This window comes from Suricata suricatta, chromosome 9 (genome assembly GCF_006229205.1).
Source record: "Suricata suricatta isolate VVHF042 chromosome 9, meerkat_22Aug2017_6uvM2_HiC, whole genome shotgun sequence".
Lineage (NCBI taxonomy): Eukaryota > Metazoa > Chordata > Mammalia > Carnivora > Herpestidae > Suricata > Suricata suricatta.
In genome coordinates this window covers 43382583-43404597 of record NC_043708.1, presented here as the reverse complement: position 1 = coordinate 43404597, position 22015 = coordinate 43382583, and the positions used below count along the sequence as shown (strand labels likewise).

Here is a 22015-nt window from a genome sequence, read left to right as displayed (position 1 = left end):
TACATGAATAGGGTGGTTATTTATTTATTTTTTGAAAGAGAGAGAAAGCATAAGCAGGGGAGAGGGGCAGAGGAAGAGAGAGAGAGGTGGGGTTTGATCCCATGACCCTGGGATCATGACCTGAGCCAAAATCAAGAGTCAGACACTCAACTGACTGAGCTACCAAGGCACCCCCAAATAAAAATCTTCCAATTCTTTCCAGTGTATTCCTTATATACTCCTTGACCTTTTTGTGCCACTGATTTGTGGCTTTTTGTATAAGAGAGACATGGAGTGATTTTGTGTTCTTTTTTGAGGTAGGCAGTGGGGTGAGGCTAGATCCCCATGATGAGTAAGGCTACCTTGTTCAAGAAAAATGATAATGAACTGTATTGGGTCTTGTTGTTGTTGTTGTTTTTGGGGGGGGGGGGGGCTCACACAAGAGCAGTTTTAAGTCCTGAGTGTGTTAGTCATTCATTAGCAAAGGTGACTCATAATTGCAGTCTCTATCTCCAAGTCTTTCTTGTTTTCTCCATGTGGTTCTAAAAGTGATGATATGATACATTCTTTGTAGGGTAATAGGTACCTTTTCTCTCTCTCTTTTTTTTCTTTAAACACCTTCTATGTGTCAGACACTATGCAGATAGCTACACAAACACACAACTGCTATCTCCACTCATTGAATAGACAAATAATACAGAGAAGCAGAACTAATGGTTGTGAAAATTAAATACAGTATATCACAGTAATTAGATAATGTGCTTATTATCCAGAGTTTAGCATGGAATAAGTGCCAATTAAATGGTTTCAAAATTATGTAAATCCACAAAGTAGATATTATCTCCATGTTACAGATAAGGAAGCTTAGGTCCAAAGCGACTGGAAATGTACTAATGTGTCTGAAGTGGGTTTTTTTTTTTTTTTTAAGTTTTTTTATTTATTTTGAGAGGGACAGGAACAGTGTGAATAGGGGAGAGGCATAGAGAGAGGGAGAGAGAGGATCCCAAGCAGGCTCTATACTGCCAGCACAGAGCCCTACTCGGGGCTCAAACCCAAGAAATCCTGAGACTATGACCCGAGCTGAAACCAGGAGTAGGACCCTTAACCAACTGAGCCACACAGGCACTCCAGGTGTTTCTGACCCAAAAGCCTGTGTTTGACCCTCACCACCACCTGAATGCTGCGGGGTTCTTCCAGTTCTTAGGTAAATAAAAATGTTGGTGTTTAAATGAAAAGTACTCAAGGATATTTTGTGATAATTTTACTATGTTTCACTCTAACATTTTATCAATCTAATCTTGGAAGAATTCTTTTCGGCTTGTCCATTTTAATCCTATGTACCTTAACCTGACTTGGCTTCTTGTTCCCATTGGCTTTTTTTTTTTTTAATTAGTGGAAAGCATTGATTCAGACCTTCCCTTCCTGTAAGGAAGACACATGGAACGTAGGTTTTTGCCGCCTGTACATGAACGGGCAGGACCTGGGGAAGGAAACAGGCTCTGCAAGCTGCCGAGAGGAAAGAATGAGGAATGTTTTATCTAATAGCTCATGGCATCCTTGACGTTGACAAGCTAGCAATTGATGAGCTGGGTCAGGATCTCCTTAGGATCTGGAATTGGGCAAAGCACCAACCTGAGCGCTGTAAAGTAAGACTCCTATTTGTAAATGTTGGAAAAATTTTGAAGATTCGTTTAGGAAGACCTATGTTATAGTTGGTGTAAATGTGAATCCTGCTTATTTCATTTTCTAAACTGCATATAATTCAGGCGGTGGGAGAGACTTTATGCATGCCATCTCCTCTGTTGATGATTTGGAATGACTGAGGTCAGGTGAGGGTACCTGTTGATGGGGGAAGGTCTGGTTTACACTCCGTCGCTTTTCAACCATCTAGGTATGACCTAGACCTTGGTATTGTGCCACTTCCCCATGGCTGCCACAGTCACCACATTCAACAATTATTTGATGCTCGCTCTCTTTCTTTTTTAAGTTGATGTATTTATTTTGAGAGAGAGAGAGAACACAGGAGGGGCAGAGAGAGAGAGGGAGAAAAAGAGAATCCTAAGTAGGTTCCACATTGCTTGATGTGGGGCTTGAACCCAAGAACTGCAAGATCATGATTTGAGTTGAAATCAAGAGTTGGATAGTTGGGGTGTCTGGGTGTCTCAGTTGGTTAGGTGGCTGACTTCGGCTCAGGTCATGATTTTGCAGTTCATGAGTTCGAGCCCTGTGTCGGGCTCTGCTGACAGCTCAGAGCCCAGAGCCTCCTTAAATTCTGTGTTTCCTTCTCTCTCTGCCCTTCTCCTGCTCATGCTCTCTCTGTCTCTCAAAAATAAACAAACATTAAAAAAAAAAAGTTGGATACTTAACCGACTGAGCCACCCAGGTGCCCCTATTTGATGCTCTATTTACCTGAGGGTCAAAGACACAACAGGTTGGTCTCCTCAAAGTCATTTCTAGACCCCTCTCTTTTTTGTTTCTTTACTCACAACAAAGCACAGATTCATTTTTATTGAAAGATGATTGGCATTCATATTTTGAGACTCCAGAGAGTTACAGAGTAGAAAGGTTTGGCCTTGTTCTAGCATGTTTGCAGTTCCATGATATCCTCTCATTTTATGGGGGTTCTGCTTGGGCCACTCTGGAGTCACTCGAAATCCCAGCAGAGAGCTGGGTGGTGTTTGTTTATGGCTGCCCCCGTGCCTATGGGAGGGATTTCGTTCACTGGTTGGTGAAGCCATTCCTTCATATGGTGGTTGATCAAGCATGACTCCTCCCGAGGGTGTCCCTCGACCCCTTAGGGCTCGCTGACACCCTTCGGGTACCTCCTTTACAGTGTAAGTTATGGGGTCTTGTCATTATCCACCTTCCAGACTAGCCTTTGGCTTAGTCACTTTCCTCCTCTGGCACCTAACAAGGTGCATAGCACATAGTGGTGTCAATATGTCTTTATTGAAAGAATGAATGTATGAGTACAAAGAATTTTAACTCATGGCCCATTAGTCCACAAATGGTTTACATCTTGGTTGTGAGACAAACCTAGCTACAAAAAGAATAATAATGAAATGGGACACACGATGTTGATCCTAGTGCTGTTACCAAGAGGTATGTGATAAAGGGCCAGAGGAGATGAGGGAAATAGATGCTGTGATGTTTCAGTCCTTTATAGAAGCCCCGGGTTGAGGGCTTGCTATCCTTGCTTGGAAGTATGTCACCTTAGGAGCGCCTGGGGGGCTCAGTCAGTTGAGCGTCTGTACTTCGACCCAGGTCATTATCCCAAAGCTTGTGAGTTCAAGCCCCGCATTGGTATCTATGCTAACGGCTCAGAGTCTAGAGCCTGCTTCGAATTCTGTGTCTCCCCTCTCTCTGCCCCTCCCCCGCTCACGTTGTCTCTCCCTCTCTCTCAAAAGTAAATAAACATTTAAAAAAAAGTTCATAAAAGAAGTGTGTCACTATAAAAACTATTCAAACTCTGAGACTCAGTTTCCTTGTCTGTGATTGGAGTTACCCCTCTGAAAGTCACAGAGCTATGACCAGGATGAAGTGGTATTATATATGTGTGTAGTACTTTGTAAACTGCATCATGTTATACAAATGTGGGGTGACATCATTTTCAAAGGACTAACTGAAACAATGGGATAAGAAGTTCAGGAATATGAGTGTTTAAAAGGTCTAAGAAAAGATAAGCATGGCTTCAGCTTCATTTTCAGAGGTTTTTCCAATTAACAAGAGCTGAAAATAAACATAGGATTTTCTTAATGAACACTGGCCACCTCTGGGTCTGGAGAAAGGCCTGTATTTGTGGAGCTGTATAGCCCACCGTCCCCACAGCCTGGCCTGGCTGTAACTTGTTAAAGTTCTGTTTGTGTCCACTTTCATCCTTTTAATTGGTTAGATCATTGGGTTTGCTCTCTTTGGATGTGAAGGACTTAGATGTCAGTGCTAAAGAATGTCTTTTGGGGAAAGCTACCTGCGTTGTGACCACCATACTGCTGCTTACAGATATTAGAGTGTGAGGGCTCATGGAGTCATTGAAAGTATGCCACAGGGATTCCGTGAAATTTGTGATGATTAAGGTTTAGGGTTTTTTTTAGTTATTATTTTCATTAAAAAATTTTTTTTAACATCTTAATTTATTTTTGAGAGAGAGAGAGAGAGAGAGAGCATGAACATGGGAGACTCAGAGAGGGAAACACAGAATCCGAAGACAGGCTCCAGGCTCTGAGCTAGCTGTCAGCACAGCGCCTGACACAGGGCTTGAACCCACGAACCACGAGATCATGACCTGAGCCGAAGCCAGACATCAACTGACTGAGCCACCCAGGCGCCCCTATTTTTTAAATTTTTTAATGTTTGTTTATTTTTGGAAGAGAGAGAGAGCATGTGAGAGCGAGTGAGCGGGGGAGGGGTAGAGAGAGAAGGAGACACAGAATCCGAAGCAGGCTTCAGGCTCTGAGCTGTCAGTACAGAGCCTGACATGGGGCTCGAACCCATGAACGTGAGATCATGACCTGAGCCAAAGTCAGATGCCTAACCAACTAAGCCACCCAGGTGTGCATTATATTATTAATTATTATTCATAAAAGTTACTTTCCAACTTAAAACCATTTAGTGGGAAATCTTTGCATATTTTTTTATACCTCAGCTAAACAAGAAAATAATTACATTTTGGTTTTTATTCTTTAATATTGCTTCCGCCTCTACCTGTCGCTGAACAAGTGTTAGCTGGCAAAGCAGAATGGTGTCTTGTCGTTTGTTTTTAACAAAACCTCTCTATTCTCACATTTCCCTTCTGTGGCAGAATGAGCTGTGTTAGCAAATTTTCCAGATTATTGTGGTCCTTGCTGATGATCTGAGCACAGTTAAAAATACTGAAATTGTGAGCTGTAAGGTCAAACTTGAACCTCGTGTGCGATTCTGTCATGCTATGGGCGGGTTATGTAGAAATAATTGTGGTTCGTCTATGTTCTGTGCACAGTATTTTAGACAGAAATCATTTGGATGTGAATCACTGTTGCTGGCTTTCTTTAAGACTTTCCCCACTTCTCATGGAGAAAGAGGGCAAGACTCCCAGAATCAGAACAGGAAATGCTTGGGTTTTTTGTTGAGCTCCTCAAGAGTTAAAATGGCAGTTGTTCGGTCCTTGGATAGAGCGGATATAGGTGTGTGAAGGCAGAGAAGGAGGTGCCCCAGGATCCCCGGCACTCCCATACCCTCTCCACACGCCACCAGCTCAACACTCAGCTGGCTGGGTGCCAATTCCCGTGTTAGCTGAGGAGCTGCTCCAGAGCAAAGGAAACTACAGAGAGATGTCATCTAAGTGCAACATGGGGTTCTGGATTGGAGCCTAGACTGGGGGGAAAACATTGCCATAAAGGATAGTGGGACAGTTGGTGAAATTTAAATGTGGAGTGTATCCATTATAGGGGATAATATCATACAATTTTTAAATTTCCGTAATAGAATTACACCTTGGTCACATCAGAAGATGTCCTTATTTTTAGGAGATGCATCCTGAAGTCTTTTGGGATAAAGGAACATGATGCCTGCAACTTACTCTCAAACGGTTATACGTAAAGTGACATAGGTTAAGAATTAGTGAATCTTTGTGAAATATATGTGAGGGTACATTAAAAAAAGAAGTTCAAAATTGTTTATCTTAAAACATTTTTTAACATTTATTTATTTTGAGAGAGAGAGACAGACAGAGCATGAACTGGGGAGGGGCAGAGGGAGAGGGAGACCCAGAATCCAAAGCAGGGTCCAGGCTCCGAGCTGTCAGCACAGAGCCTGACATGGGGCTTGAACTCCTGAACCATGAGATCATGACAGGAGAAGTCAGATGCTGAACCAACTGAGTCACCCAGGCGCCCCTAAAATGTTTACCTGTTTGTATCCATATCCTGCACTGGAACACTGGCTCCCGGAGGGGAGGGCCTGTGTTTTATCACCTTTGTGTAGGCTGCCAGATAAAACACATGTCCAGTTAACTGAAAATTGCAGATACACTATGAATAATCGGGGCATATAGTGCTCACAAACTATTTGTGGTGAATCTGCACTTCAAAGTAGACCGGAGGGCCTATATTTTTCTATGCTGTATCTGGCAATTCTGCCCTGAACCAGCAAGTCTTCCTAGTAACAGGAGAGAGAGTGACACCTCGAAGGTATTTCTCTGCTATACGGAATGAATGACGTGCCTTCACAGAATTCTGTAGCTCCTGTTAGGTAAAACCCATTGTGTCTGAGCATGGAGCTTGGACTTTACCTGGACATGATCTTGGACATGATCTCCTCCATGTCCTTCTCTCTTCGATTGATCTTTTTCTCTTTGAGCTGCTTCGAGCTTTCTCCATTTCTGTATAGTTGGTGGAGTCAGCTGGCTTACGTTTTATACTAAGTTACCCACATCCTGACACTCCTGACAGTTTTAAGATCTTCTCCTAACACCCTTGAGTAGAATGGATCCTGAATCTATTTTGACAGCTGTTGGAAATCTAGGCTGTTCCTGCAGCGGGTTAAGGAGGTTATTTGTAACACTGATATTATTCAGTGAACTTTTCAAAAAGATGTGCACACTGCTCAGGCAAATAGTATTTTATAGAATTTAAATGATTATGCTGTTTACAGTTAAATTATCAAATATAATGGCCTCAGGAATTATACACATTGTAGTATTTTCCATTAATTTTCCCCACTGACATAGTAATAGTACATTACAATGTGCTCAATTACCAGTGCCTTCGAAAATGCAGGTGTGGAGCCTTTAAATACAGCTAGTTTATTGCCAGCTGTCCCATTGATAACCTTCCCCTTCAAAGTGACCTTTGAGCGATTTCATAAAGAATGAATATTTATAGTATTTTGTTGTTGAGCTGCTAAAAGAGGGGTCTATGCAAGTAACAGGTGGATTCAGTTGGCCTGCTTTCACTGAAATGTGATTCAAATAAAGCACTGTATTATTTTACCATTGGAATTGTGATTAAGTGTTAGACTGACTTCATTTTTGGCAAATTATATTTCAGTGTTGAGGTTGGGGGTTTAGGGTGGGGTGTCTTGCATGTGCGGGAGTTGGAAAGCTTACAGATGAGACATAGCAGCTGAGGGATAAAACATCCAGGATCTTCTTTATTCAGGAGAGGAATTTTTACCAGAGGAGCTGTTCTACTGGGCTCTATCTAGGCTTAGGGGCAACTGTTCAGATTAACCTTCTAGACTTGAATTTTCTTTTATCTCAGGTCCAAAGCACTGAAGAAGCCTTTGTAAAATTAATGATCACTACAGTGCTTGGCACATAGTAGGCACGCAAAGTAAACTTCGTTTGATGGAATGAACTAGATAATTATATTTGGTTTATCATTTAACTTTCAATATGATTTAATTACTTGAAATAGAAGATCTTTCAGTTACTGCCCTTTACCCAATTGCTTGGCAACACAATTGTTAACATGTTTTCTGATTAAAATAAATGTTCCAAGCTAAGTTTATACCAGATCAGATTATAATATAAAGAATTAGAAGCATTAAATGGATGAGATGGAATTTGACACAAAAGCTATTACTGAGGAGTCTATTTTATTAAGTATACTTTTCTTCTGTGTCTGAAAAGATTTATAAAATTGTGCAAATCAGGTCCTAGAAAATTGGATAGAACAGTTTTTTTAAAAGATAGCATTCTTAGAAGAATTGCATCTTCATGATAGAAAAATTGAAAAATGGAGAAATCACATAAATAGCACCTACGATTCTGTTTTTCCTTTTATTGAACTTATTTATTCTTTCCTACCACAAATATCTGAATAAATTTGTTTAGACATGAAAAATTAGGACCATATGAACATATTGTAGTAGTATATATGTGGTTGTATGCTATTCTGTGAAAAAGTATATTTAAATTGCCTTTCTAAACTTAATAAGTTATGTGTAAATTACTGCATTGCCATGAATTGTTTTACAGCAATATTTTTAGTGACTGTATAGCATTTCATGGAAGGTGGTGCCTTACATGGTCATATAGGTTTTCTCCAGTTGTTTGCAATACTGTCATAAGCATCCTTTACAGCATGGTTATTACTTTGAGTCTCTGCCTGTAAAGGCAGTTTCTGGGTGTTGTCCTTCTGAAAGTTGTGTCCAGTGTACGTTCCCATGAACATTTAAGTATTGACTTCCTGTTTGTTTTTTTCTACGATAGCTATTATTAAAAAACAAATATATCTTTGAAAAAAAATTTAATGTTTATTTTTGAGAGAGAGAGAGACACACAGAGCATGAGTGGGGGATGGGGGTAAGGGGTTAGGAGGGGCAGAGAGACAGGGAGACAGACTCTGAAGCAGGCTCTGGACCCTGAGCTATCAGTACAGAACCAGATGCGGGGCTTGAACTCATGAACTGCGATATCATGACCTGAGCTGAAGTCGAATGTTCATGTGACTGAGCCACCCAGGCATCTGCAAAAGACATCTTTTTGATAGACTCTTATGATTTTCAGATGCATTTCTTTGATGATCCTTTTTCCTATATTTATGGTCCAGTTGTGGTTTTTATTCTATCTTCTATTAGCACGTTTGTTTTTACTTTCTAATTTATGAGCACTCTTTATTATATATGTGGGTTTTTTTCTTTCCATTTTTTATAGTGTGACAGTGTTGAGAAGTGTTACATTTTGATGCAGTCCATTGGTAGGAAAACGATTTTTGAGAGCAAGTGATATTTCTATCCAAAGCGTATTTGTCTCCCTCTTTGTGGTGTCATTTAGTTTTCCAGAAGGAAGGAAGAGGTAACTGCTCAGTTTTACTTTAATCCTCTTAGGAAGGTTTTAAGTTATCAAAATGTATATAGCTTATATATTAAGAATCAAGACATTTCTATATTTGCCTTGTCTTTTTGAACAGTATGTCAAGGAGCTCAAATTAGTACTTTCATCCTAGAAAGTTCTCATTTTAGAGTTTGTTATGGGGCACCTGGGTGGCTCAGTCAGTTAAGCATCTGACATCAGCTCAGGTCATGATCTCCTGGTTCGTGAGTTCGAGTGCCGTGTCGGGCTCTGTGCTGACAGCTCGGAGCCTGGAGCCTGCTTCAGATATTCATTCATTCTCTCTCTCTCTCTCTCTCTCTCTCTCTCTCTCTCTCTCTCTCTCTGCCTCTCACCCACTCATGCTCTGTCTCTCTCTCAAAAATAAATAAACATTGATAAAAAAGAAGTTGAAGATAGAGCTGTATACAAGGCATAACCTCTTCCTTCATTTGAAAGTATAGTCCATTCCTTTGATTTATTTTAATCATAATATGTTTTTATTTTTTAAAGTTTATGTATTTATTTTGAGAGAGCATGAGCATGAATGGGGGAGGGGCAGAGAGGGAGAGAGAATCCCACGCAGGTTTAGTGTTGGCCGTGCAGAGCCAGACACAGGGCCCCATCTCAAACCGTGAGAACATAACCTGAGCCGAAGAGTCAGACGCTTAACAGCCTGAGCCGCTCAGGTGCCCCTGAATCATGACATATATTAACATTAGTTTTCAGGTAAGACAGGAGTTCCCTCTGATTGCTCTTTTCCTAGATAGATGTCTTAGTGGATCACTTCATGTACTTCAGGTCTTCATATTCTAAGAGAAGCCTTTCGACCACCCTCTCTAAACCCCTTACCCTCATTTATTTTATGCATGATGTTCATCAGTGTACAGTGTATTACATTATGTTATCTGTTTGTCATCTGAACCTCCCCTAGAATGTAAATCCATGAAAGAAGGGTGTTGTTCATTTTGTTGACTGCTCTCCCCCAGCGTCAGAAAGAGAACATCAAATATTGCAGGCATGCAATAAGTATTTGTTGTGGATAAATTACTTCACTGAATATTTCCATACCTATGGTGTGGATGGCACTGTGGGTGGTGGTATGTGCTATGAAGAAAAGTAAAGCAGATTAAGGAGACAGAGTTCTTGAAAGTGTCTATTTTAAAAGAGCCTGGGTTGTAAAAGGTGGGAAGACACTGATAAGGCAGGCTTAACTTTCCTTTTCTTTCTCATAAGTGTCTTTGAGTCTTCCCCTTCCTGTCTCTTAACTGTGTCCTGGCCACTCCATCAGTTGTGCTGAATCTCTTGGAGGAGTAACATTACGTTCTTTTCATGCCTCATTCCAAGTTGACCTTCCCACTTGAATGGCATGAAAACCCAGATGTGGTCAACTCTCAGATGTTGTATTTCCCAGACTCCCAGGAAACCTGTTGTGCAGTAGCTAGCTCCTTTCAGAAGTAGCCAAAGGCTACCTTAGGGGTTGAGAGATAGTCAAATGTTAATAAAAGCTCACAGATACTTTTTATTATAGTTTTCATTTTCTGTTCACATGATTCTGAACTTAATTTCTTTCACAGGTGCATCTTAGATGTATTTCTTTCACTCAGTTGTATAGCTTGACATGCAAATCTTCCAAGACCTCAGTCAGCATCTCTTAAAGGCAGAGGGGTAGCACCCCAGAGAGGATGCATGAGGGGCTGTGTTTTGGTTATTACCATGACTAGATTTTAACACCTGTTGGTAAGATACCCAGCATCCTACAACAGAGGAGACAGCCGTGTCCATGGAGAAGTTGTCCTGCCCAGATGCCAGTGGTGTCCCCCAGCAAGGAATGCTGCTTCTATCCCAGTGGTTCTCAGCAAGGGTGGTTGTGGCCTCTAGGAGGTACTTTAGAACTTTGTGGGATGTTGTTGCTTTTCACAACATTATGGGATGGTTTGCTACTGGCATTTAATGAATGAGACCAGTGATGCTAGAAATCCTGCAATGCACAGGGCAGTTGCCCACCCGGAGAATTGCCCCACATCCCTCTCGATGTTCAAATGTCCACTGGTGAGGGCGTCTGGGTGACTTGGTTGGTTAAGCATCCAACTTCAGCTCAGGTCATGATCTCACAGTTCGTGGGTTCGAGCCCCACATCGGGCTCTGTGCTGAATGTTTGCTCAGAGCCTAGAGCCTGCTTCAGGTTCTGTGTCTCCTTCTCTCTCTGCCCCTCCTCCACTTTAGCTCTGTCTCTCAAAAATAAATAAATGTAAAAAAAAAAATCCAAATGTCCACTGGTCAACAGAGACATGAAAAGCCCCATTGATAATTATCAGAGGCTACAACCAACTCTGGAAGAAAGAGATCTTTTTTTGTACAATTTAAGTAGATGGAAGTGCGTATTCTGTTTTCTTCAAGACTTCACCAAGTATTGCTTCACATGTTGGCACCATTACTTGTGGTTTGTCAGTGGCGTGTAACTCTGCATATGTAGCTTTGCATAGTGATTCTCGGATGGGGTAAGGATCTGACCACTTCATTACATCCTTTAGCGATCTCGTGCCTGAAAGTATTATGTATTATAATGTATGGTACACCTTATAAATTATTTTCCTTTTATTTCTTTTTTATATCATAGCTAGGCCGTAACATTGATTTACTAGAGTTATATGTAGACTAGATGAGATTATCTGTGATTTTCATTACAAGATCATAAAAGGGGATGGAGTCTGATGAGGTTGAAATCCTTCACTCTTATCTAATTTGGCGGCTACATTTCTCACCATTCTCCACGAACCCTGTTTCAGCCAAAGTGATTGCTGTGTCTCCCACATTTTCTTTTTCCCCCCATGTATGCCTTAAACTCAAACTATCCTTCCTCCTAGTTCCTTCTGTCTCCCCGCTTCAAAAATCCCACTCACCCATCAGATCCCCGTTTCAGGCTGCCTCATGAGGTCATCATTCCTGAGCCACTACAGCTCTGTGATTTTTTTTTTAACTACTGTAGCACTTGTAAGAACTCCTCATTCAACACATGTCTCTGGCCTGGTAGTATGACATATCTTTTTATGGGGAAGTTATCTCCTCAAATAGCTTATAAGCCCCTTTTAGACGGTCAACTTGATTTGGTCCTTTGATCCCATGCGGCGTCTGAGGACGCATCGGGGTAGGGGGCTCATTCATGGGCAGCCATGCTCTCTTGTTTTCTTTCCTTTCCCAAATAGGGATTCTTCCCTGTCATTTTGCTAATTACAAAAGCAAAACACATTGATTGTTAATGCGTTTTTAAACCTGGAAAAATAAAAGATGAAAGTATAATCATTGATCTGCTATCCAGAGCCACTCATTGCTATCATTTTAGAGCATTTCCTTCTAGGCTGTCTTCTCTGGGGAGATGTACTTTTTTAAGAAATTTTATCTGTTTTTGAGAGACAGAGACAGAGCGTGAACAGGAAAGGGATGAAAGAGAAAGAGACACAATCCAAATCAGGCTCCAGGCTCTGAGCTAGCAGTCAGCACAGAGCCCAGCGCGGGGCTCAAACCCAAAAACCGTGAGATCATGACCTGAGCTTAAGTCAGATGCTCAACTGACTAAGCCACCCAGGCACCCCTGTACATTTTTTTACAAAATTAGAATTATGTACTTTCTATAGCTTCTATTTTGCTTTCTCCACCCATTGAACTCAGTGTTGTATCATGAGCATTTTCCTATGTCAGTAAATGGTTTTAGGAAACATTTCTATAAAATATGTTTTATGGAAAATTTAGGCATAAGAAAAGTAGAAAATATAAATGCTTAGATACCCAACATTCAGCTTCAGTAATTACCAATAGTATACCATTCTGAATATGTCGCTTATAAATGAAGCATCCTGTTTCATTGTTTGGACAATACATAATTAATTTAACCATTTCTCTGTTATTGAAAATTTCGGTGATTTCTAGTTTTCTATAATTATAGATGCTTATGTTTTTGTACTTCTAGTCATGATTATTATTCTTTCTCTCTGGAGAGTAATTAATTTCCTCATGATTAAGTAATTCTGATTATTATTAGTTTTGTATTCTAAGACTTTTGTTATATTTCATATCCTGGCTGGCTTCACTATCATTTCTCTTTTCTCCATCCATCAGGTATGTTCTTGCATGAGCCAGGACAGGTCTCAAATGAATTATGATAACAAGTCATGTTTCTTTCTTCTTCTTGTAGAGAAACACACTTCCCCCAAATTGGCAATATAAGAGGATGGCAGTTACTTACTAGATACCTTAAAGGGAAGGCACAAGAAGAAAAGAGAAAATGGTTTCAGGAGAAAGAGTATCTGGTAAAATATAATCTTTACCCAGTGGAAACGTATTTTTTAAATACTTATTTTTGTGAGGTGCCTGGGTGGCTCAGTCGGTTAAGCGTGCGACTTCAGCTTGGGTCATGATCTCACAGCTTGTGGGTTCAAGCCCTGCGTCAGGCTCTGTGCTCAAAGGTCAGAGCCTGGAGCCTGCTTTGAATTCTGTCTCCCTCTCTGTCCCTCCCCTGCTTCCCCTACACGTGCTCTCTCTCTCTCAAATATAAATAAACATTAAACCATTTTAATGGTTAATTTTGATTGAAAAATGGCTCTCTCTTAAAGGATGAAATGGTGACTGTCTGAAGTGCACCTGAACCAATATGTACCAGTGTATTTCTCCAGCTGATTTAGGTGTATTTTAACAAGTATATTTGGTATTTTAAAAACACAACATCTTTAAATGGAGTGTTCCTTTTGTTATTTTTATTATTTTTTTTAAGTTTGGTTATTTTGAGAGAGAGAGTATGGTCAGGGGCGGGGCAGAGAGAGAGGGAGAAAGAGAGAGAATCCTAAGCAGGCTCCGCACTGTCAGCACAGAGCCTGACATGGGGCTTGAGCTCACAAACCATGAGATCATGACCTGAGCCAAAACCAAGAGTTGGACACTTAACTGACTGAGCTACCCAGGTGCCCCAAAGAGTCCCTTTTAAAGAGATACTTTCTCCGGCAGTATAGAGAAATGCTTTTTTTAGATCTGGCCCATTGTGGGCCCTGGTAGGATGAGCAAGTGGAGAATTAGGCCTTGTTCTAATGGGATTTCTTCTGTGGCTTCTGCTGAAATTTCTACACCAGATCACATGCATGAAGATGACGCATGTGCCTACATACTCCAAGAAAATGTCTTTGTTTCTTCTAGTACATAGTAAAATATGGTCACTGTAAAAAAAAAAAATGTTTTCAGAGATTTATAACAGAGATGTATAGAAAAGTGAGAGAAAGCTCAAATCTCCATAACCCACACCCCTTCCTACTGGATGAACACTGTTAGCAGTGCCGTATCATTTTGATTTCTTTAGGCCCATATTATCATATATTATATGCGTAATACACAGAACAAAAACGCTCCTTTTTAAAATGCTGGTGTAATCAGGAACTTTGAATTATACAGACCACATACAGTTTCTCCTGGTTAGAGGTAAAATGGTAAGTAGACAGAACTGTTTATGTGCGGGAAACTATAGCAGAAGGGGAAGCTTAAGACAAGGAAGGAGGAAGAGCCCAGTAATGAAGGCAGAATTTTTGCATGTGAAATCCCACCTTGTTCCTTCATTAGAAAAACCTACTCTGTGCTGTGAACTATATTCAGTATTAGAGATACCAACTTGTGAAACTTGCCCCTTTCACTCTGGTATTTTGCATGTTTTCCATTCATCTACCGTGCCTTCCTCTTTTCCATCTGACATCTCTCTCATCCTTCATGTCCAACACTAAGGTCACTTCTGATGTCAAGCCTTGTTAGCCTTACAAACTAACTCAGCAGATCCTTCCCTGAGTACTTCTCACATTTGAACACATCTCCACTAGAGCATTACTCGTTGTGCTGTAAATACACAATAACATCGATGTTGAATTCCTTGAGGTCAGAGTCCTCATGTCCATGGCTCCAGAATCCAAATGAACACATAGTTGGTGGTAAATATTGATCGATCAATAGATAGGACATACATTTATTGAATAAATGATTAAGTGAACTAAAAATCTAGTAATTGGACCAAAATCTTTACTTTCCTAACTACAGTACAAGGAGCCAATGAACAGTATTAAGAGGAATAGAGGGACAGTCTGATGTGCTTCTTGATATAGACTTCAGGTGAATGATACTTGGGTATTTAGATAACTGGATTAAGCAGAACACCTAAAAGTATTTAATGGGGTTAAATGGGAATACAAGCTTCACTGTAACGTATCTTAGTGGCACATCTCATTTGATCTTATTTTAAAATTGTTAATTGTCATATGTGGGCATTTTAGGAAGATAGAAGAAAAAGATCTTTGCCCCATGAGCCTATATGGTTTCCAAATTGTATTTTTAGTGGGAGGATACTGTTTTTTGCCTTCCAGGTTAACAGTTTGAGAGTGGGACTACTCATCTAAGGATTTAGTAATTCAGAACTATGATTTAGAAACCAGAGTTCGTGTAGGTTTCAAGGAGTAATATCTTTTCAATCTAGAAAAAAATAGAGTCAGGGTTGCCTTTCTATCAGATCTCTTTCCTTTCTGGAATTAGACACACAGGTCTGGAAGGGAGGGATCGTGATCTTGTCTGTTGGGTATCATAACTAGATCGTGGTATGTGACCTGAGAAGGTGGATCAGTCAGGTCCTGGCAGGTAAGACATAGCTCCCTTGAAATGGAAATGGAGCCCATCAAGTGACTGCTAACACAGCTGTGGCAGGGCTCAGGGAAACCCTCCAGCATCCTGGAGTTAACAACAGTGGGAAGTAATTTCCCTCCTAGCTGTAAGACAGGCCACTGACAGGAGCTGTGGCCATTGGGGAAAGGTCATAGTTACTGCCAAAGCAATCCAGAAGGTCAGAAGCCAAGGGGATAAGTAGCCCACCTTTCTCTTCCCTCCGTTCAGTTTCCTGCTGACCATCCCATTGGATGACCCAAATGGATCCCAGGGAGCAGGGAGCCAAAAGATGTAGTCAGAGGAGAGTAGACTCTTGGGGCATAGATCAAGGTGAAAAGTGGGGGAGAGTGGATCTGGGGGGGCTAATGGAGACTATCTAGCCAATGGGGAAAATCTTCAAGTTATGAAAAGTGGCCTTCCAAGTGCATGGCATTCATGTGTTTATTTGAAGAGTTAACTGATGTGCCTCATTTGTTAGGATTTTTTTGCTTTCAGACTGACCTCTAAATCAGATGTTCTGAAGGGGAGCCCCATGCAGAAGTGTTTTTGTTTGGTTCACACAGTGTTTTCTTAAAAAACCCAACAAACAACAAACCATATTGCCTTTGGGAGAGTCCCATCAAAATTTGCGTTTCATAGGTCTTTTGACAAGTGGGAAATTTGGCAGCACCTAATATGCATTCCTATGTGGGAACTATTTGCTAAGCATAGTATGAGTTGCCCGTTTAGACATGTAGGAACTCTTCATTTTGCCTCAGTCCCTATCACTCCCTATTGTGGTCTTAAGCCCACCTGGCTTCTGGCTGATCCCTGTAGATGTTTGCGTTTGTGACCCCTGGCCATAACAAAGCACTGTAGAGAAGGAAGGATGGATAGATAAGTCACATTTAATCTGGAAAGGCAGTGAACTGTGTCTGGGAAGATGCAGTTCTCTACAAAGGGAATGAAGAGACAGGGAGATTGATTAGTCTTGTTCCTGGAGGCACAGTCTGAGTGTTTGTTGGACTCCCAAGGAAGAAAGTTTTACATAGATGCATGAAAGTTCAATTTGATTTTTTTAGGTCAGACTCTGTGCTTACCTTTAAACTTAATTCTTTTTCATAGAACGAAGATTGTCGAATGGAATATGTTCCAGCTTATTTCTTATTTCAGTGCAAGAACATGCTAGGGAAAGAGAAAGGCTGAAATGAGAAAGAAAAGGAGAGAGAGAGAGAGAGCAGATCACCTGTAATCTGATATAAACAATACTGTTAGGAACATCCCATTTACAGTTTGGTGCACTTACCCTGATTTCTTCCACATAAATTCCTAGAAGAGGAATTGCTGGTATAATGCACATTTAAATTTTTGATAGGCATTCCCAAGCAGTATATCTGTTTTTAAGACCTTTAGTTTTTATTGTCAAATCGCCATATGTATTTGGAGTAATACCCAGTAAGGACTCAAATGAGGACTTATAACCCAACCAAAAGGCAGCTCCTAGATGTTTATGACAGAAACAGACTAGACTACATGTTTACCTACTAGTACTATTTATTGTAAATGATCTCAGCACTTTAGTTTTAGAGTTTGTTTTTTTAACCTGTAAATAAGATAGTTAGAGACCACCGATTTTGCATGGGAAAATGTTTTTTCTTTGCTCTGTGAGGAGATTAAAAATAAAATACTATATTGCTTGGACTGTATCAAGAGAAATGGGCTTTAATCTCTATGATAAAAAATTAGAATTAAAAGAGCTGAGTTTTAATTCTGGCCTAGCTGTTTTCCTGTGTGTACTGATCTTGGACAGGTGAGTTGACTTGTCTTAATCGTCTCATCTGCCCAGTACAAAAAATACTATAATTGATTCAGAGTATTATTGTGAGAGCTAAATAACACCATTGATGAAAATATGTTTTTGTAAACTGCAAAGCAATAATCAAATTTCTTGATATCATTAGTAAGAATAGTGGTACTGTTCCTAAGTTTTTTCAGATATATAGTTCCTTCTGGTTACTCCTCATATTATAGAGAAATTAGTTGAATGGACATCCTCCTGAAACCATGTGCCTCTTTTCTTCTTCAAACACTGGATTTCTCTCTCTGAAAGAAAAATTTCAGGAGACTTTATGGGCTTGTAGTCTTGGAACTTAGAAGAGACACGTATTCCTGTATATTCCCAGGTCATTAATCCTACTTTTAATTCTGCTCCCAACCTCGTACCACATCATGTCCTAGTGCCCAACTGCAGTGAGTAATAATAACCCTCGGGCAGATCACATTTCAATTTTAAAATCCAGGAAGCAAAGCTGTGCCTTGGTATTTCTCCTTTTTAAATTATAGCTAAATATCCCTCTTCTGTTTTTAAGCAGGTTAGATGCCTGGTTTCTGCCAGACCAGAGAGAAGCCAGGCCCCTCCTCTGTCTATGCCACTGTCATAAACCCAGACTCTCTGGGCTTATAAGGTGGCTAGTTATGAAATAATGTTTCAGCATTAAATACCCCACACCTGAAATTAGGATCGTTGGAAGACGTTTTCCAGGGTTTTGTTGTGGTGGTTATTGCTTTTGTTTTTCTTTTTATGTTTGTTCCCTGTAAAAATCTTCATTATTAAGTTCATCCAGTACTTCCATTGACCTAGCTGCGTAGAATCCGGAGAGTTGTCAACAGGATATATTTTCTCTTAGAACTTGTTATTCTGCTGGAACCATGCTGCAGTGTTTTTGTGATTGAGTTAGCCATCAGATAACCCCTGCCCTTAAATTTCTAGACTAAAATTGTTTCTTTCTGTCGTTCAGAACTTTGGAATGGTATCTCTCAGTAACTATTTAGCATGTAAAGCTTATTAAAAGCTACTACTGGAAAATAATAAGGGTCTTTCCTGTAGGAGCCATTATGGAAGATGAGACCCCCTTTTCTGGAAAGAAGTCAAGTGAGGACCTTCCATTTCCCTAAGAGAACATCAGCTGATCGTACCTGTATGTGGCACTTGAAATGCTCACCAGCAACCTGAATCCTTTGTTGAGGAAGACCACTTGCAGAGCAGATTAGTCATCAGTTGCTGTAGATTCTCGAAGAGCTTCCTTTTTACATCAGCACCAGTCAACAGCTTGCTTAGACTAGGTTAACCCAGTCACACACAGATACACTGTTTTAACCAGCCATGCACAGATACGCCTTTACTGAGCTGCATTTCAGTATCTAAGCTTTGGCTTCTAACAACAGTCGAAGGAAGAAATGGCCACCTGGTTTCAGCCGCAATCACCATTCCTTATTTCTAACTTTTTTTATGGAGGGACTATGCCATAGATCCCTGTTTGAGCTCAGCAGCAGAAAATGGATGTTCGTTTCGACAAATCCATCTGCTTCCATGTTTAAGAAATTCAGAATTCATAACCTATCATGTTTCCATGTTAGCTTTGGTTTCTTAAGCTCAGAGCCAAAATTAGTGCTTCGTTAACAATAACTCTCATCTCTACTTCCTGGTGGTTATCTCGTCTTTCTTCCATGTGGATTAGCTCTTCTTTTCTTTATTTCAATTATCCTGTACATGTGTTTATTTTAAGCCATTTTAAATCCTTTATGGAAGTAGGTAGAGTTCAGATTATAAATAAAATGGTATCACTTGTATTATTGGCACAGTCACACTATTGATTTATGTTTGGTATTAGTCTCTTGCTTCCCTCGGAACTTCTCCTTTATCCTTTTGATTCACTCATATTTGGATGGGGATGAAAAAACCAGAATATGAGCAAAAAGGAATATGATCCTCCACAGAAACTTGGCAGCACTTTCATAGTTTAATGGTATAAGGACTACTGTACAAATATTTTTATTTTCATGTGAATCAAAAACAATTACTTATCTTAGATACAGCATGGAGATTAAAATGCTAGTGGACTTTGTTGAGGTTAAATAGTGGACCTCATGGCCAAGGTCCCCCCTGCAGGCTTCAGTGTTGGAATTATAAAGTACTTTTCAGTTGAAACCCATACATGGGTTTAGAGTTGCTGTTTTAAGCAGGAACCAAGGCTAATAAGTTGGATAAAAAAGTCTGACCTTTCAGGCACTTTAATATCACTGTCCACTAGAATAATATTTGGGCACTGGGGTTGTAAAGCCACAGTTTGGCTAGAGTGACTTAAAGACTTTAGAATAAGATGATGGTTCTAGGTCCTTGGGTAAAGAAAAAACTCTGAAGGCATCTGGCAACAATGGCAGAGAATATTAAGCAAAACCTATGTAGAAACAAAGGAGAAAGCAAAACAGAGATAGCAGAATCCAGAGATCCGGGTAATACCACACCCTTCCTGTCTTCTCTCACTGAGTCTCAGCTGGGCCTAGGAAGGGCCTGTGATTTAGAAGGGTGTGTGAGACGGCTGGTCATAGCTTAGGTCACCATGGAATTAGTGCCCTTTTTACTTGGAATGTCATTTCAGGTCTGAACCATTCTTTTAGAGTTAAGTGAAAAAAATCATTGTTCAAAGAGGAAGCACATCGAAGTGCTGCTGCTTTATTTTAACCCCCAAATAATATATTTATTTGCCTATTGCTAGAAGACTGCCCTTTTTAAAATAAGATGAAACAGAATGGCACAGACAGTGGCCTTCCGGGGTGAAGATACTTCCCTTTGCATCTGTTCTAGACAAGTCTCTTCTGGTGGCATGGAACAGAAACCGTCATGAGCTCGCTTAAGAAAACGGGGTTTAGGGCAAATATATACATATATTCTCAGAGGAGTGATGCACAACTTCCTTGGTTAGGAGACTTCCCAACCTCAGAGTTGCAGGCAACAGGATGTTTTGGGGACTCAAGATGGCTACTTTCTTGCTTTCTCTTTTACTTCGCTGTGTTTGTCAGGCTAAATGTCTAGGTCCTTGTTACTTCGAGTGCAGACTGGGGACCTGCAGCATGGACCTCACCTGCAATCTTGTAGAAGTGCAGAATCTCAGGCTCCGCCCCAAATCCAGATTGGCATTTTGATAAGACCTGCTGGTGACTTGTTTGCACAGTAGGATTTGAGGAGCACTGGTGTCTGTGTCCCTGGCTACTTAGAGTTGTCCCCTTTACTCAGGTGCCCTCTCCAGTGTCCTCATCTTGGATGAGGAGGTGGGCGGGGCCATGTGACACGCAAGAACATGGCTGGGGCTCTGGAGGGAGAGACCAGGCTGGTTCATCTCATTCAGTGCCTAGGACTTTGGGGCTTTCCTTTAATTTGTAGCATCTGTCAGGACCATGGTGGTCCCAGTTGCCAAGACAAAGTTGATGGAGAAATCTAGCGATGTATTTAAAAGTAAATAAAATGAGTTGTAGTGCCATTACTACTTTAAAATGTCATTGTTTTATTTATATCTCACTTTTCATGGGCTCAAAGATAGTTAAATGTGAAAACAGTGTAGAATAGGTATAATTTAGGCAGTTGTATGAATATGCATTTTTAACTCCCGACATAAATGTACTCTGGTGATTTCACAACAGCCATCTCTTGCTTCCAGCTAGTAGACACTGGTCAGTGCTAGCATTTACAAGGCTGGTGGTGCCCAGCTCCGTCTGGAATCTAGCATGCATAACTCTGGCTCCCATCATGCCCGTTAGCCTGTGAAATTGATTTTTTTAATGGTTATACAGGTCTTTGGCCTATAGCCAACTCTATGACTGAGCGAGTGAGTCCTGTTTTCAGGACTATTCTGTGAGTAAGTTAGATCCTTCAAGGACTTGTGTCTGTGCATCAGTCATTCCCAGGGGCACGTGTGGCTCTTTTACAGTCTGGTACATTCCACATCCAAGAACACATTTTCTAAAGAAGAACTTTTCTACCTCCATTAGTTTATTTTAAAGAATTTTTTGTTTTATTTTTTTGTTTTATTTTTCTTTTTTATTAAGACTTTTGTAGAGCAATTTAAGCTTTACAGGAAAATTGAGGGGAAAGTACAAGGATGTCCCGAATATCCTCTGTCCTCACACACTGTCATCTTATTTGAATGCTTCATTCCCTTGGCCTGCCCTTGCTGACCATAATTACTTAAGGCATGATTAGCTGTTTGCTCCTCCCTTGGCTGGTGTTTCAAGGTGCCAGTTTCTTCCCGCTCAGTAACCGTTCGAGGAAGAATGGTGGATTTTCATATTGCCTTTTAAATAGAATAGGTCTCTGTAAGGCACATTGTAAGTTTCTCTCTGAATTTAATGTAGACACAAATTAAATCTGTATCTTTATTGAAGCAATTCAGGTGATGAGAAAGAGGCTCTCAAATCAAGAGAGAAAGGAAGTACCAGGGATGATGTCAGATATGGAAAGACTTAGGGCATTCTTCTGACATACAAAATGAGCTTCCGTGCTAAGAAAACTACCAGCTGTGAATAAAGAGTTGATGGTATGTCCATGCAATATGGGCTTTTTTTTTTTTCTATTTTCTGGGACATAGTTGGAAACCCATTAGACTAGATGGTCTTTAATCTTTTGCAGTCTGAAATTTTATGAATTCTTATAAACGTTGTTTATAAATCCTAAATGAAGAGAAAAAGGGCTCCCAGCCTTAAATTTATGTTCTATCTAATATTCACTTTAAAGTTTGAATTCACATTGCACTC

General features: G+C 40.4%; 1 protein-coding gene across 2 annotated transcripts in view; it reads left to right on the top strand.

Moving 5' to 3' along the window:
- The window catches only part of SAMD4A (sterile alpha motif domain containing 4A), a 208090-nt gene that overhangs the window by 10799 nt on the left and 175276 nt on the right, over window positions 1–22015 (top strand). The gene's annotated exons all lie outside the window — the stretch shown is intronic.